Below are 16,977 nucleotides of genomic sequence, written 5' to 3' on the forward strand. Positions count from 1 at the left end.
ACGTATCCCAGCTACTGTTTGCTGCCTTGTAATGTATTGGGGGGTGGGGGACTACATGCTGACTTGCAAGATGGTGTTTTATTCATGTGGCTTGTTCTGCATGCGCCCATGTCACTATTTAAAGCCCCGACAGCTGCTGTACAAGGTTAAGACTGGCTGATGGGCAGGCTCAAGAAAAAATAAGTTGGAGAAATCCGTAGGAAGTCAGGTCTGGGAGAGCGTCCCCTAGGCTTTTGATAAGAGCAAGCCTTGAATACATAACATTGTGAGTTCAGCCCTTGGCATCTCCAGTTAGAAGGAAGCAAGGAAGGCAAAGCTTGCTTTCTGGTTGAGACCATAAGGAGTTGCTGCCAGCCAAAGTAGACTAGATGGCACTGAGTAGACAGACAGATTGTCAAGTTCTGCCACCTTCATTATGCTTTAATGCAGCACCCGTTCCTTAAGATGCATGAATGCCACAGTTATCAGCAGAGGGAACTTGTAAATTCTCTTGATAAATAATGATGTTGGATTTATACCGTGCACTTCGCTTTGAGTCTCAGAGCAGATTGCAATCTTCTTTACCTTCCTCCCCCACAGGAGACACCCTGTGAGAAAGGTGGGGCTGAGAGAACTCTCACAGAAGCTGCCCTTTCAAGGACAGTTCTGCAAGAGCTATGGCTGACCCAAGACCATTCCAGCAGCCGCAAGTGAAGGAGTGGGGAATCAAACTTGGTTCTCCCAGATAAAGAGTCTGTGCACTTAACCACTGCATCAGACTGGCTCTCACCTTAATAGGTGGTGTGATTTTTTTTTTCTTCCTTGGCCAGGCTCATGGTAACAGACTGAGCAGCAAAGGCCCACCATTCTTGACTTCTTGAAGAGCTGAAAGACTTTCCAACTTTGTGCTACCTAAGACTGGGAGGTCTGGTGAAGCATCTTCTGAGAGGTCTCTTTGCGTTTGCATGGACTCCTTTGACAACTGATGTTAAGCCTACAAGCAGATGGTGTTTTGGCATGAATGGTTTATCTGCACTAAGCAGGTGGTGGTCGGATGTTTTGATCCTGTCTTTGTAAATTATTGTCATTCTATCTAAGCCTCTGAAACAGAGTAGGCTGAAACCCCAGAAAATCACTACATTTTCAAGTAAATTAAATAAGAGGCTTACACCTTTTTTTCAGCAAATACTGTTCTTCTGTTTGATGCTATTTCAGGAGGGGTGATGGCTCCGTGGTGGTCTCTGCTTGGCATGCAGAAGGTCCCAGGTTCAATCCCCAGCATCTCCAGTTAAAGAATCTGTCAGCAGGTGATGTGAAAGGCCTCTGCCTGAGAGCCTGAAGAGCTGCTGCCAGCCTGAGCAGGCAATACTGACCTTGATGGACCAAGGGTCTGATTCGCTATAAGGCAGCTTTGTATGTTCACCCCACCATGATGATATTAATAAACCTGGCTGTTAGAACACACTTTTGGATATGTTATTTGCCACACTGAAGTCTTAGTGCATCTTTTCAGTACCATTTTGTTTTGTAACACCCCTGCAGATTAGTAAGGATGCTGAGAATTCAAGCCACTGCTTCTCGAGAAATTATAATTCTCAGAGCTCCATGGAAAGAAGAAACAATTTACACCAATTCCAGGTCACATTACAATACAGATTTAAGTAACTTTCCATTGCTTTTATTTGTAAAGAGCTACTTAAACCAAGACCACTCCAGAAACACAACTGAAAACGTAAAGAATAACCCCATTTGCCCTGACAGTTTATTCTTCAGAATGTGCAGGTCTTGATTTGCTCAGTTAATGGTTATTAAATGAGCAGTTGGGCCAGTACCTTGTTAGATCCCATCTCACCAGTTTGGTTTAGCAGTGTGGATTCTAATCTGGAGAACTGAATTTGATTCACCACGCCTTCACATGCAGCTGCTGGGTGACCTTGGGTCAGTTACAGTTCTCTTAGAGCTGTTCCTCTTGAGTTCTCTCAGAGGTTTCAGTCCCTCAGGGGGAAAATGCTTGCTTTGGAGAGTGGACTCTATAGCATTATTAATCTGCTGAGATCCCTCCTTCCTCATGCTCCACCCCCAAAATCTCCAGGCGTTTCCCATCCCAGAGTTGTTAACCTCTGTATACAGTGCTTCAAGATGATCTTCATCTGCCTGGCATTGATGTATGGCTAATTTAATTTGTGAGAATACAGTGAGATGTAGCCTGCTTGGAGCTCCTTGGAGGTGTAGTGCAATAATAATAATAATAATGCATGGGATGGAGAAGGTAGAGAAAGAAATACTTTTCTCCCTTTCTCACAATACAAGAACTCGTGGGCATTCAAAGAAATTGCTGAGCAGTCGGGTTAGAATGGATAAAAGGAGGTACTTCTTCACCCAAAGGGTGATTAACGTGGAATTCACTGCCACAGGAGGTGGTGGCGGCTACAAGCATAGCCAGCTTCAAGAGGGGGTTAGATATATGGAGCAGAGGTCCATCAGTGGCTATTAGCCACAGTGGGTGTATATGTGTGTGTGTGTGTATATAAATTATTGGCCACTGTGTGATACAGAGTGTTGGACTGGATGGGCCGTTGGCCTGATCCAACATGGCTTCTCTTAGGTTCTTAAACACTAGATAGATAGAATCAGGCTATCATGTGGCACCACTCAGGACCCGATCATGGCAGAGGGGGCAAGGGACTGGTGCATTTTGCCAGGGCCTGAGCCCCAGGCTAGACTGTCTATGACACTGCAATAATTTTTAAAAAAATGTTTTATTTCATGGCTCATCATGTAGGTATGGCATGGGGTGTTGGGGGGGGGGGTCCATGTGTTACACAGGGGTGTCAAACTCGTTTGTTATGATCCCAGTAGGCAGCCGTGTTGGTCTGAAGCAACAGAACAAAGCAGTAGATAAGTGCACCTTTAAGACCAACTAAGTTTTATTCAGAATGTAAGTTTTCGTATACTCTTAAGCAGACTTCATCAGACATATGGGAACGGACGCAGCAATTCTTTATATAAGTGTGCAGTGTGGAAACATGGGAATGTTTTTAGCAGATTAAAAGAATGACAAATGGGATCTATGTTTGAGGACAAAACGGCTGAAAAAACACTAGGTGATAAAAAGCAGACTGCTGTCGTAGGAGTGCCATAAGAACTTAAGAGAAGCCATGTTGGATCAGGCCAATGGCCAATCCAGCCCAACACTCTGTGTCACACAGTGGCCAAAATTTTTTATATATATATATATATATATATATATATATATATATATATATATATACACACACACACACACTGTGGCTAATAGCCACTGACGGACCTCTGCTCCATATTTTTATCCAATCCCCTCTTGAAGCTGGCTATGCTTGTAGCCACCACCACCTCCTGTGGCAGTGAATTCCACATGTTAATCACCCTTTGAGTGAAGAAGTACTTCCTTTTATCTGTTTTAACCTGACTGCTCAGCAATTTCATCAAATGCCCATGAGTTCTTGTATTGTGAGACAGGGAGAAAAGTACTTCTTTCTCTACTTTCTCCATCCCATGCATTAACTTGTAAACCTCTATCATGTCACCCCGCAGGCGACGTTTCGCCAAGCTAAAGAGCCCCAAAAATCTAGGTGCCATAAAATCTAGCCCATAAATCTAGGTGCCATTCTGGCTTTGTTAGTTTGAATAGAGAGCATGTTTACTCAAGAGAGTATAACATCCATATAGTTTGCCATAGGGTGGGTTGGTATATGCAATAAGACAAACAGCCAATATCCCCCATTTGAGTATGTCAATACAAAAAAAACATGCATTAAAGTATGCCTCATTACATATACTAACCCACCTTCCACTATACTTTAATGCACTCTGTTTTTCTAAGGGCTAACCTATATTATTTCTCTTTTAGAACAGTGTATCAGAATATTTGGGGGTTTTGTTTTTGTTTTTTTTGTATTGACATACTCATATGGGGGATATTGGCTGTTTGTCTTATTTCATATACCAACCCATCCTATGGCAAACTATATGGATGTTATAATCTCTTGAGTAAACATGCTCTCTATTTAAATTAACAAAGCCAGAATGGCACCTAGATTTATGGCACCCCTACGACAGCAGTTTCAGCCGTTTTGTCCTACATTAACAAACACAGATCCTATTTGTGATTCTTTTAATCTGCTAAAAGCATTCCCATGATTCCACACTGCACACTTACATTAAGAATTGCTGCGTCCATTCCCATATGTCTGATGAAGTCTGCTTAAGAGCATACGAAAGCTTACACTCTGAATAAAACTTAGTTGGTCTTAAAGGTGCACTTGTTTACTGCTTTGTTCATTTGTTATGAGGGCCAGATCTGATTGGCCTTGTTGGGCCGGGCCATGTGTGTACCTATTTAGGATTAGGTAGCAAAGATATAAACTTTATAAAGGACACAAACACAATTAATATATTTTTTAAATAAAATCTTAAAATAAAACATGCTTAAAACATTAATATTCATTGGTCTTAAAGGTGCTTTCTTTGTATTTCTCCAATGGGATCCAGGGAACTGGGCAAAGGAAGCTCTGGCTCTTTCCTTCCTTCCCCTGGGGACCAGGAGGGGGATGAGCCTCAGCTAATAGAAGGAAGAGAGGCTTGGCTCAGTAGCTCTGCTGTGCAATTGAGAGAGCCTAGCAAAGCAAGCTCTGCCTCCCCCCTTCCTCTGCAAAGGAGGCTCCTCAGCCAATGGAGAAAATAGAGGCTTTGTAGCTCTGTAGCTCCTTGTGATGCAGAAGGAAGCAAGAGAGAGGGAGAAGGAAGCAGATGACAGCCAGTTGTTTTGGGGCCTGATAGGAGCCCTCCGGGGGGCTGATTCGACCCCTGGGCCGCATGTTTGACATCCCTGTGTTACAAGGTTGTTCTAGGTACAGAGCAATAATGCTTGGACAATAAGCCCTTGTACAGACTTCCCAATACTTGTAGCGATTATGTTACATGAAAATGGGCAATATATGTATTTTCCATCCCTGTGTATCTTTGGTTTACACATTAAAATCTGGTACCAAATCAATGCTATGTGCCTTGTAGCAGGATGGAAAAGCCTGATTTATGTTGTTCTGCCTGGGCTCAGCTAAGGATCAGGCAAGGGCTCTTTCTCTTTGCTTGGGTCTCTGCAGAGGAGAGAAGCCACACACAGAGCTGTGTAAATGATTCACAGAGAGCTGGAAGAGAAAGATTTGAGTCCAGTCACACCTGAAAGACCAACAAAACTCGCAGGCTATAAGCTCTGAAGAGTCAAAGCTTCCTTCATCAGATACCAGGAGGAATGGCGGTCCCTGAGGTCTCAGTCGGAAAGTGGGAGGGGAATGGCAAAGACAGGAGTCCAGGTTTTGCAAAGGCACGTCGCAAAATGGGATCGGATGGATCACAGCAGGGAAGAAATGCTTATGTGTAAAGTGCCATCAAGTCACAGCCAACATACAATGGCCCCAGCAAAGGTGTCTTTCAAGGCAAGTGACAAGCAGAGGGGGTTTGCCGTTGCCTTCCTCTGCAGTCTCCCATGGCAGTCTCCTTTCCAAGTACCAGCCCTGCTTAGCTTCCAAGATGAGAGCTTCAGGGCAGAAAATTGGCATTTATAGTGGCGCAGAGTGGTAAAGCTGCACTACAGCAGTCCAAGCTTTGCTCAAGACCTGAGTTCGATTCCAGTGGAAGATGCATTCAGGTAGCCGGCTCGAGCCTTCCATCCTTCTGAGGTTGGTAAAATGAGCACCCAGCTTGCTGGGGGGAAAGTGTAGATGACTGGGGAACGCAATGGCAAACCACACCATTAAAAAGTCTGCAATGAAAACATTGTGAAATGACTGGTGTTTGCACAGGAGATTACCTTTACCTTTTTAAACATTCTATGCCCCCATTTAGCCATTGGGGGGCATTGCTCTGAATCTGTGGATGAACTCAAGTTCAGCAATAACATGTAATCTCCCATTGAAGGTTCTCTGCTAGAGGACTGCCACTCTCAGATGATCAGTGGAATGTCCTGGAAGATCAAAATGTTCTCCATCAGTTCTACTCCCCTTACTATCAGAAGTGAAAAAATATACACTTAGTATTGCCCCTGCAAAGCAAATCCCTTAAACCCAGCGAGCAAACAACTGACTGGGTAAACACATACTTGAGTCATGCTGCAGAAATAAGATTCCTACAGATCATAAATGGCTGTGCCCTGGAACAGCTGGACACAGAACCAGCAAAAGGGGTAGTGATCTTGGACTTGGTTCTGAATGGAGCTCAAGACCTGGTTTAGAGATGCAAAAGTTGTTGTACCAATTGGGAACAGTGACCAACAATGCTATTAAATTCAGCATTCGGGGCAATAGAAAGTTATCCCTAAAGTCCAAAACTAACATTTGATTTCAACAGATGGAACTCTACAAAAATGGGAACAACAGTTAAACGGAAGCTGCAAGGGAAATACAAGAGAGTCACATCCATAGAGGATGCTTGGAAGCTATTTGAAATCACACTAGCTGAAGCTCAGATAGAACACATTCTCCAGGTTAAGAAAGGTACAGACAAGTCTTTTAAAAATGGCTAAATGGTTAACAATGCAAGTCAAGGAAGCTACAAAAAGTAAAAAGGCTTCTTTTTAAAAGTGGAAAGTCTTCCCCCAATGAACTAAACAGAAGGGACTGCAGACTCTGGCAAAAGAAATGTAAGTTAATAATTAGGAATGCAAAAATAGAATTTGAGGAGCAGATTGTTAAAAGCATCAAGACAAACAGGAAACTTTTCTTTAAATCTATATGGAGCAGGAAAACAGCCAGAGAAGCAGTTGGGCCTTTGGATGACCAAGGAATAAAGGGATTGCTAAAGGAAGATGGGGAGATGGCAGAGAAGCTAAATGAATTTTTTGCTGTGTTTCTGTGTTCATTATGGAAAGTGTGGACGTATACCCATGTCACAGCCCCTATTTTCAGGAAGGAACATACCCTGCTGAGGGAAAAACAGCATGGCTCCTGTAAAGGAAAGTGCTGTCTCAACAACCTTTTGGAATTCTTTGAGAAAGTGAGCAAACATAGACAGATGGTGTGACAAAATTATTCAGGATGATCAAAACCAAGGATGACTATGAAGAACTCCAGGAGGATCTTCACATGTTGAGTGAATGAACAACAGATGAAGTTCAATATTGGTAAGTGTAAGGTGATGCACACTGGAATAAAAACTCCCAACTTCAAGTATAGGCTAATGGGGTCTGAGTGGGAGGTGGAAATGATCTTGGAGTTGTAGTAGACAGCTTAATGAATGTCAACCCAGTCTGCTGCAGTTGTGAAAAAGGCAAAATCTACATTAGGGATTGAAAATTTTAAAAGACTAATATTATCCCCTGTATAGATCTATGGTGGCCTCATTTAAAATATATACAGTTCTGGTCCCCATATCTCAAAGTAGATATTACAGAGTTGAAACAAGAGGGCAATCAAGTACAGAAGAGGGCAATCAAGACAAGTGGGGGTTGGAGCACCTCCCCATGAAGAAAGGCTGAAGAGTCTGAGACTCTTGTGGTGCAGTCTACATTGGCACTACCCAACGCAGTATCAACACCCGCCTCACCAAACACAAGAGACACTGTCGCTTGTTTCAGCCAGAAAAATCAGCTGTAGCTGAACATGCACTTCAAGAAGGAGACCACGTCATCCACTTTGAAAGAACTGAAGTCCTTTCTACGGCCTCACATTATCATACCCGCCTGAACAGAGAAGCTATTGAGATTTACAAACACCAGCACAACTTTAACAGAAAGGAAGAAGGCATTTCCATCCACCAATCTTGGTATCCAGCTCTGCAAAACACCCTACAGACTATAAATTGCAGAAATTCACAGAACAACCAGCACATTCCACAGAACAATCAGCACAGTCAACAACCATCTTCCTTATCTTCACACCCCTTCCAACCCTCCCAGCAATTAACACAGAACAATGGTCACATTCAACAGCCAGTTTCCTTATCACTACCCTTCCAGGAAGCCCCACCAAACAATGGGCACATCCACAAACCTATTGCCCTTTCACCACACCCCCTCCAGCCTAGAAATAGCAGCTCTCCAGCAGCCCTGGCCTCACTCAATGCACAGCAGCCAAGAAGGTCAGAGCGCCTGCTCCAGCTGCAACGCCACTGAGGATGTTGTCCACATCCGAGAACGAAACGTCTGGAAGAAAAACTTTCTCCAGTAGAACACGGCACTTGAGCCCGAAAGATTCTACAAACCCTAATGATATTACCAGCCGTGAAAACCTGAAATCTTTGAGTCTGAGACTTTTTAGTTTAGAAAAGAGACGTGGGGGGGGGGGAGGATTATAAAATTATGCCTACGGGAGTGCAGGAGAGCTGACAAAGAGAACATTTTCTCCTCTCAAAACATTGGGACTCTCAAGGCAGGGCATCCAATGAAGCTGATGAGCAGTAGATTGAGAAGGGACCAAAGGAAATACTTCTTTCCACAGCAAGTGATTAAAATGTGGAATTTGCTGCCAGAAGATGTAGTGATGGCCACAGGCACTGACAACTTGACAAGAGGATTGATTTATGGAAGACAGGTCTATCAGTGTCTACTAGCCATGGTGACTAAAAGCAACCTCCATATTCAAAGGCAATCAACCTGTCAGTCCCAGTACCAAGAGGCCTCAGCCTGTATGTTGCTGAATCTCCAGAGGAACTGGTTGTGGCCACTGTGGGGCAAGCTGTTGGGACTAGATGGCCCGCTGGCCTTCCTATGTTCTTATGACTCCCAACGTCTGAATTGGAACCCTGGAGCTCTCCGAGTGGTCCTTGTTTCTGAAGCCACTCTAATCTGGCATAAATTTGTGGAGGAAGAAGTGATAAAGGGAGGGAGAGCAGAGCAGTGGGCCAGAACGGTGGAACTATTGCATCTGCAATATTAATTTGGAAAGAAGGCTTAACCAGCCGCCGCCACTTTTTTTCCCAGTCCCTCTCCCCCCCCCCCACCACCAGCTCTCAGGGACAGCTGCGCCACCCGCCTTGCAATTGCATAAGCCTCGTTCAGCAGCTAAGCAGTCCCTGATGCGTTTACATAACACGCCGTTTTGCAAGCAATGCCCCCACCCCCTCTCCAGTCGTCGCAGAGAGCTGATAGCTGGGAGAGGGGCGGATGTTTCTCCTTGTCCCCGACGACCCTAAAGGCGGGGAGGATCCTAGCCAGAGGCGCAGCCCCCGCCCCTCCCGACTTGTGCCCCCCCTCCCTGCAGCCCCCAAATCGGCACCGGACTTTTCCAAGGCTCTGCAGAGGAGGCTATTGGCCGGCAGACGGCCGCGGCGATGAGTCAGGCGTCTCCCCGCCGCAGCAGAAGCAGGAGGGCAAGGGGTGGGGAGAGCCCGGCCGAGGAGGAGGAGTCTCCGCGAACGCCATTGATTCAAACTCGGCAGCAGCGCCGGCCCCGGGTCCTGGAGCCCTCCCGCTGCAGCCAGCCGGGCTTCCGAGGCGCGCTGCGCTCCGCCGGCTCCCGACCGCCTGCTTGAGGTGAGTGTCAAGTGGCGCGCCAGCAGCAGCAGTGCCGGGGAAGGAGGGCGCAAAGCGGGACGCGGTGGCGGCGAAGGGGGTCGGGTGGCGCCGCGTTCGGGCCCCTGGCTTAGGCAAAACTTTTTCCGGAGACGATCGCCGGGGAACGGCGGTAGGGGGCGACGATGGCGCCCTGTGCGGTCCTCCCTGCTGCGAGGCGGAGAAGAGCACAGACGTGTCATGTCACCCTGGCCGGCTCGGGTGCCAGCAGCAGCCTCCCTTAACCCCTGCCTGCCCCGCCGCAGTGGGACTTCGGAAAAGGGGGGTCGCCAAAACAACAGCGCTTCTCTCTCCCCCTCCGCGGCGCTGCAAACCAGAGGGCGCTCTGGTGGCTACGGAGCTAGGGTGCGAACGAGCAGCACCCTGGAGAGGCGCGCAAGGCTTCTTCGGGCTCGGTGGTGTTTCACGCGTGCCTCGGAGGACGCCTTTCAGTCACTTGAGAACGCGCGGGATGCGGGACGGGGAAGGCGGGGGTGACCTCTCCGCCGATGCGGGGCTAAAAAAGAAAATATGAAGCTGGGGACGCAGGCGGAAGAAAGAAGCGCGAGGGGGGCGAGCGGGGCAGCTGCTTCCTCACCGCTTGCGTACTGGAGCGGTTTATTTATAGTCCTTCCAAGGAGGAAGCTGCAGTAGTTGGACAGGGATTCATTTGGGTTTTCGGGAGTCTGGATTTGCTGTCCTTGATAAGGGTCGGGGTGCCACTCGCCAGACAGCCACCCACAGCAGTGTCGAAACGACAGCAGAGTCGATGCGGGCTGTCAAAAGGCCCTTAACAAACTTCTCCAACAACTTGAAACCTACGGAGAAAGGGCGGGGGGCGCGCGGATTGGCTTGAAACTGCCGCTGCTAGCTGAAAGCAATGAAGAGGCGAGAGGAGTTGAGCCCACCGACTTTCGATGGCTCCGGCTGCAGTAAAATCCTGTTTGGTCTAGAGAAGCATCGTCCGTATAGAGGAGGGAGGGGGAAAGGAACTCTCTCTACCGCTTGGAAGCTGCAGTAGTTGGACAGGGATTCCTTTGGGTGTTGCATTGCTAACCTCTTAAGTGGATGAATGCATCCCGGTTTATCATTTGGAGCTGTTTGGAAGGAAAAGGTAGACTGTGCGCCCCAGGATGCTTTGCAGTATTGCAAAGGATGCAAGGTGCCACTGTTGGAAGGTGTGGCTGGGAGGGTGAAGGAGCAACTGCTTGGCAGGCAGAAGGTCCCATGTTCGATCCCAAGCATCTCCAGTTAAGGATGAAGTAGTAGGTGATGTGAAAGGCCTTTGCATGGATGCCCTTTGCCAATCAGAGTAGAAAGTACTTGATGGGTCCCTAAGGACCTGATTCAATATAAGGCAGATTTTTGGTTCATGTGCTAGAAGCAGGAAATATAATGCTGCCCCCCCTTCTGGTTTTTGCATTCCATAATGATTTGTTCTGCCCTACCATCTTTCTCATTCGACATGAAAAATGTCTAAAATTCACTCCAGAAGTCACATATGTGCAGTTTGCTATAACTTGCACTTTCCCCCTGTTTGTTCATATCCTTTCCCCTTCCGACCTAGAGTCTGGAGATACAGAAATGCTCGTGCTCATTAATGAAGCATAACATAAAAATATGTCTTGATGTGATTGTATCAGGATTACTTTTTAACACTTTTCTCCATCAGCACGCACAAATGCTTGTGTGCACAGATAATCAGAACAGAAAGAGAGAGAGAGAGAGAGATGAATGGACAAATGCAACTGAAAAGCATGAGAAACAGAACTGGAAAGTGTGGGAAATGAAGTTAGGCAACCATTTGTACAAGAGCTAGAAGTGCTACAATCTGCTTTATCACTTCAGCAAGTTACCACCTTATTCTACTAATGTGTACACCAAGCCCTAGGCTTAAACATTTGTTTTCTATCCCGCTTTTCCCCTGCTTGTTTACCATCAGAGTGATCCATTGCCCCTTCCTGGCAGTGTACACCGGTATGGGAAAAATACAGAGCTGCCATTAGGTGTAGGTATATTTTAAATTAATCACCTAAAGTTTTAATCCTGTTGCAATTAACGTTTTAATGTATTAGTGTTCTATGGAATTGTTCATTGCTCTATGACATGATGTAAGCCGCCCTGAGCCCACTTGTGGGATAGGGAGAGATAAAAACCGCTTAAATATTTTTTTAATTTTTAAGACAAGAAATGTTAAGAGTGATTTGCTGTTGCCTGCCTCTCCGTCACACCCCTGTTATTCCTTGGAGGTCTCCCATCCAAATACTAGCCAGGGCCGACCCTACTTAGCTTCCCAAATTGAGCTGGGCTGGGCTAGGCCAAAGCAGTTGACACCCCCTTCATATAATGAAATAAATGAGCAAACAGCCAGCAACTAAAAAGGAAACTCAGTACAGCTTCTGGACTGCTTTGGGAGCCATCCAAGTAGGCCAGCTCATTCAAGGCCCAGGTTGTTAGTCAAGAATCAAGCTGAGCCGATTTATTCAGTAGGCAGAGTGCCTAGGGCCCACGATACAACGGACGTTTAGAGTTGAAGGAAATGCTTTGATATTTTTTTTGAAATTTTAGGGCCCATGAAAACATTACATTTTGCCTGAAACAGACAAAAAGTTGAAGCATTTAAAGCTATAGCAAAGGTAATTTTTAATATTGCTATTATTATGGCCAGAGAGGCCCACGAAGGCAAAAGTGCCTGGAGTCATACTGAAGCCCTGGAGTCTTGACCAAAAGTCCAAGAGGTTCACATCTCTAGCCAGATTATGGATGTACTGTCAACTCACAGCAGACATATAGTGATCCCAGCAAGAGGCTTAATCAGCAAGAGAGAAGCAGAGGTGGTTTGCTATCGCCTTCCTCAGCAGAGTCTTTCTTTGTGGTCTTCCATCCAAGTAGCTTCCGAGATCTGGCAAGACTGAGCTATACCATAACTGGGTGTATTCTGAGTGCCTGAAAGATCCCATACAAATTGAGCTCAACATTATTATGAATGCAAAGCAGGGATCCAAAGCGGAGTGAGTTTTACAAGCAGTGTTTTGAGACCTTTATTGGCACATCTGACATCTTCATTAATTAAAGGATCTAATCCTTCTAGGCGGTGCCGAGAAAGGTAACAGCAAGACCCATCCACTCGCTTTGTGTAGCTCTCTGGCTTGTCACCAGCAGATAAACGTATTCATGATGAGCCGATTGACATTTTAGATGAGTCTTGACTTGTGGCTCGGAAGAGTTAATGTGCAAACGGCGTGTTCCCTTGAGTACAATTACAACCTGGCACATGATGCCCTTTCATAGTAGACATGTGTTGTTGGCCTTGGCACCCTTCAGGCAGGGAATCCTGCCCACATAGTTTTTAGTGGCTGCTATGTGGGCCTGTCTCTGTGAGGGATAAACAAGCTTTCGTTCCAGAAAAGGAGGCGCTTCTGCTAAAGAGGTTGCAAACAGAAAGCAGTTTTTCCTGCTTCCATAGAATGTGTAAAAGGGAATTTGTTCAGAACAGCATTTTCATAAAGGGAGCAGGGCTGTAGTAAAATGGTTCAAGGGGATGTTTGTACAAAGGAACAAGGGCTGTAGTTTTTGGCACTGTCTATCATATGTAGTTATTGTTTTTAATGCATTGTTTTCTAATTTCAGTTAGCCAGTTTTTACATTTTTATCTTATGCCTTACTTATATTCAGGACTCTTTTTTTGAGCAGGAACGCACAGGAACCGAGTATCGGCTGGCTTGGTGACAGGGGGTGTGGCCTAATATGCAAATGAGTTCTTGCTGGGCTTTTTATACAAAGAAAGCCTTGGTTGTATTGATGTATTACACTTGTTTTCTAACTTTGTGCTCTAGCCTTATTATAGTGTTTATTATATTGTATGTCTTCTGTTGTACCGACTGCATTTTTACAAATAGTAATCTGCCTGGAGTCTGGGTGAGAAAGGTGGGCTACAAATAAACCAACAAAAAGGGCAATTGCAAGAACAACAGGGTGGGATGCAGTCTACAGAGGTAGATCCAGGTGGGCAGCCGTGTTGGTCTGAAGCAGTAGAACAAAGTAGGAGTCCAGTAGCACCTTTAAGACCAACCAAGTTTTATTCAGGACGTAAGCTTTCGTATGCATGCATACTTCATCAGACAATGAAGTGGGTACATTGAACAGAGCTACATATAGCTGGTGGGCAATGGTTAAGAATTTTAACTTTGTACCACTTTGCATTCTTAACCACTGCCCTCCAGCTATATGTAGCTCTGCTCACCGTACCCCATTCCACTGTCTGATGAAGTATGAATACATACGAAAGCTTATATTCTGAATAAAACTTGGTTGGTCTTAAAGATGCTACTGGACTCCTACTTCAGTCTACAGAGGTAATAGTGAGATGCCAGTGGGCAGACAGTTCTCCTGTTCCAGCTCGGAGAGACCTTCTTGAAGTTATGTTTCTAGCACGCAAAACTGAAGCGGAGACGCAGGGAGACTCTGTGTAGCCACACCCTTAATCCCTTTACTTTCCCATGTCTTTCTCATTTCCTTGCTCAGTTTATAAGCTTGGTACCCAGCCTGACTGTCTCAGTACTGGTGGTGGAGGAAAGTGCCATCAAGTTGCAGCCAATTTATGGCAACCCCAAAGGCTTGTCAAGACAAAACATGAACAGAAGTGGTTGGCCAATGCCTGCCTTTACATAGCAACCTTCAGTTTCCTTGGGGGTCTCCAGGGCTTTAAAAAAAGTCTATAAATTTTATTTCAGGTTTATCAACAATATAATGATAAAGTATTATCTAATTGCTCAAATACAACTGCAAAAACTATACCTAAATTAAACACTTAAAGAAAAACAAATAAAAATACAAGGTTTATCTGCTATACCTGTATTGGAAACATATGACATCAAGGCATATTATAACAAAAGCCTAACTGCTGTACCTGCAATAATAACTTATAACCTATGTCATCAAATAGTGCAAAGCCAAAACTTCAGAAAAGACACTACCCATAAAAACCCCCAGTCTGAGTGTATCAGATGCAAAACAGGTTAAGAAAGGAGACCACTTGACTAACAGTTTTGACCTTGAGGATAGCTGCCTCTTACAGGAAATTTGGTCTGTTACTTTGTCAAGTACAGGGCTTTTTTTGTAGCACAAACTCCTTTGCATATTAGGCCACACAGCCCTTATGTAGCCAATCCTCCAAGAGCTTATAGTGTTCTTAGTACAGGGCCTACTGGAAGCTCCAGGAGGATTGGCTACATCAGGGTGTGTGACCTAATATGCAAAGGAGTTCCTGCTACAAAAAAAGCCGTTCGCAACATTTACTCAGTCAGTGGTTCTATCTGATTCCACTTAGACACAATTGCATGCCTAGCCACCATCAATAAAAGCCAGATCCTTTTGTGAAGTTGTAAGCCTGCTTTCCTCCCAGAGGTTTAATAGATTAAAGGGGAGCATGGAATTCATATACCCATTAGCCGAGTTATTTCAGCAAGAACTCATACCTCAAAATGAGAAATAACTGGACAACACCACGAAACGTGGAAATAATCACCTCGTAGTCCGCATCCTTTCCAGCATAGCAAATTGTGATTACCACAGGATAGATGATACAATTTAGCTGGGGTTAGATACCATCTAAAATCGTCTTATACACTTGTGCCTGGACATTCAAAGATTTACTCTTAAAAACTGAAGAAGACTAAATTTTCCCCCACTGATCACATGTAAGTGCTGCACCCAGATCTTTCCCCCAGGCTGCCTGGTAAGACAACTCTCTAGGCACTTTAAGCGAGTAAACCAAGTGATACAACCTAGATATTAACCCTTTTATAACCTGAAAATCCGTAGACATATGGTTTCTGAGAGTGAACCGAATATCAGCCTTCTGAGTAACCAGCATATTCTGCAAATCAAGAAAGGCTAGATTCACATTCATACTTAAGAACTGATTTTTCCTTCATAGAATCATAGAGTTGGAAGGGACTTCCAGGGTTGTCTAGTCCAACCCCCTGCACAATGCAGGAAACTCACAAATAACTCCTCCTAAATTCACAGGATCTTCATTGCTTTCAGATGGCCATCTAGCCCTTTCTTAAAAACCTACAAGGGAGGAGAGCTCACCACCTCCCGAGGAAGCCTGTTCCACTGAGGAACGGCTCTAACAGTCAGGAAGTTCTTCCTAATGTTGAGCAAGAAACTCTTTTGATTTAATTTCAACCCATTGGTTTTGGTCCTACTTTCTGGGGCCGCAGAAAACAATTCCACACCATCCTCTATATGACAGCCCTTCAATTACTTGAAGATGGTGATCATATCACCTCTCAGCCGCCTCCTTTCCAGGCTAAACATCCCCAGCTCCTTCAACCTTTCATCATAGGACTTGGTCTCCAGACCCCTCATCATCTTTGTCGCCCTCCTCTGGACCCGTTCCAGCTTGACTATATCCTTCTTAAAATGTGGTGCCCAAAACTGAACACAATACTCCAGGTGAGGTCTTACCAGAGCAGAGGAAAGTGATAGCATCACATCACGTGATCTGAACACTATACTTCTGTTGATACAGCCTCAAATTGCATTTGCCTTTTTAGCCACCGCATCACACTGTTGACTCATGTTCAGCATATGATCCAATAAGACCCCTAGATTCTTTTCGCACATACTACTGCTAAGACAAGTCTCCCCGGTCCTATAACCATGCATTGGATTTTTCCTACCTAAAAGCTGAACTTTTCATTTATCCCTGTTAAAATTCATTTTATTTATTTTAGCCCAGTTTTCCAGCCTGTCAAGGTCATCCTGTATCCTGTTTCTGTCTTCTACTATATTTGCAACCCCTCCCAATTTAGTATCATCAGCAATTTTAATAAGCATCCCCTCTATTCCTTCATCCAAATCATTGATAAAGATATTGAACAAAACAGGTTCCAGGACAGATCCTTGAGGCACTCCACTTGTCACTCCTCTTCAAGAGAATGAAGTTCCATTTACAAGCACTCTTTGGGTGTGATCTGTCAACCAGTCAACCTTCAAGAGACCCCTGGAGCAGACATCAAGTTTCCTCGTCAAGTTTCCCCATCTCCAATTATGAAATGCTGTACAATGTTTTCCTGGCACAAACCGTGACTGGCCCAAGAAAGAGGACAAAGGAGATCAGTGACGAGAGAGACTTCTGATATCTGAACCATACCCTGAAAAAGGCTAGGAGAAAAGGGTTTGCAAATTTGCTGTTTGACATGAGAGGGTGTCTCCACAATATCTTCCTAAATGAAGCAGGAACAAAGGCAATTCCTTCAATGTCTTTCTACTCTGCTGCATAAGTATCCCGGTACTGCTTGGTAACATTTGCTAGGATTATAGCATCACAATACCGACAAATATCCAGTACTGCCAACCCCCTGTCCTCTAGCGGAGTACTTTCTGTGGAAAAGCTAAATCTGGGCTTCTTATATTGCCAAATAAAGCAGTGATATCCCTTTGCCACTTCACCAACCAGGACCTAG

At 45.1% G+C, this 16,977-nt stretch overlaps 1 protein-coding gene across 1 annotated transcript in view; it reads left to right on the plus strand.

Moving 5' to 3' along the window:
• Positions 1 to 9,462: 9,462 nt before the first annotated feature.
• Positions 9,463 to 16,977, plus strand: part of SYNE3 (spectrin repeat containing nuclear envelope family member 3) — a 111,734-nt gene continuing 104,219 nt past the window's right edge. Inside the window, exon 1 of the mRNA XM_060262158.1 lies at positions 9,463 to 9,484. The gene's annotated coding sequence lies outside the window, so the exon portion shown is untranslated. The remainder of the gene's footprint in view (positions 9,485 to 16,977) is intronic.

The sequence above is a fragment of the Heteronotia binoei genome, chromosome 21 (assembly GCF_032191835.1).
Source record: "Heteronotia binoei isolate CCM8104 ecotype False Entrance Well chromosome 21, APGP_CSIRO_Hbin_v1, whole genome shotgun sequence".
Taxonomy (NCBI): Eukaryota; Metazoa; Chordata; class Lepidosauria; order Squamata; family Gekkonidae; genus Heteronotia; species Heteronotia binoei.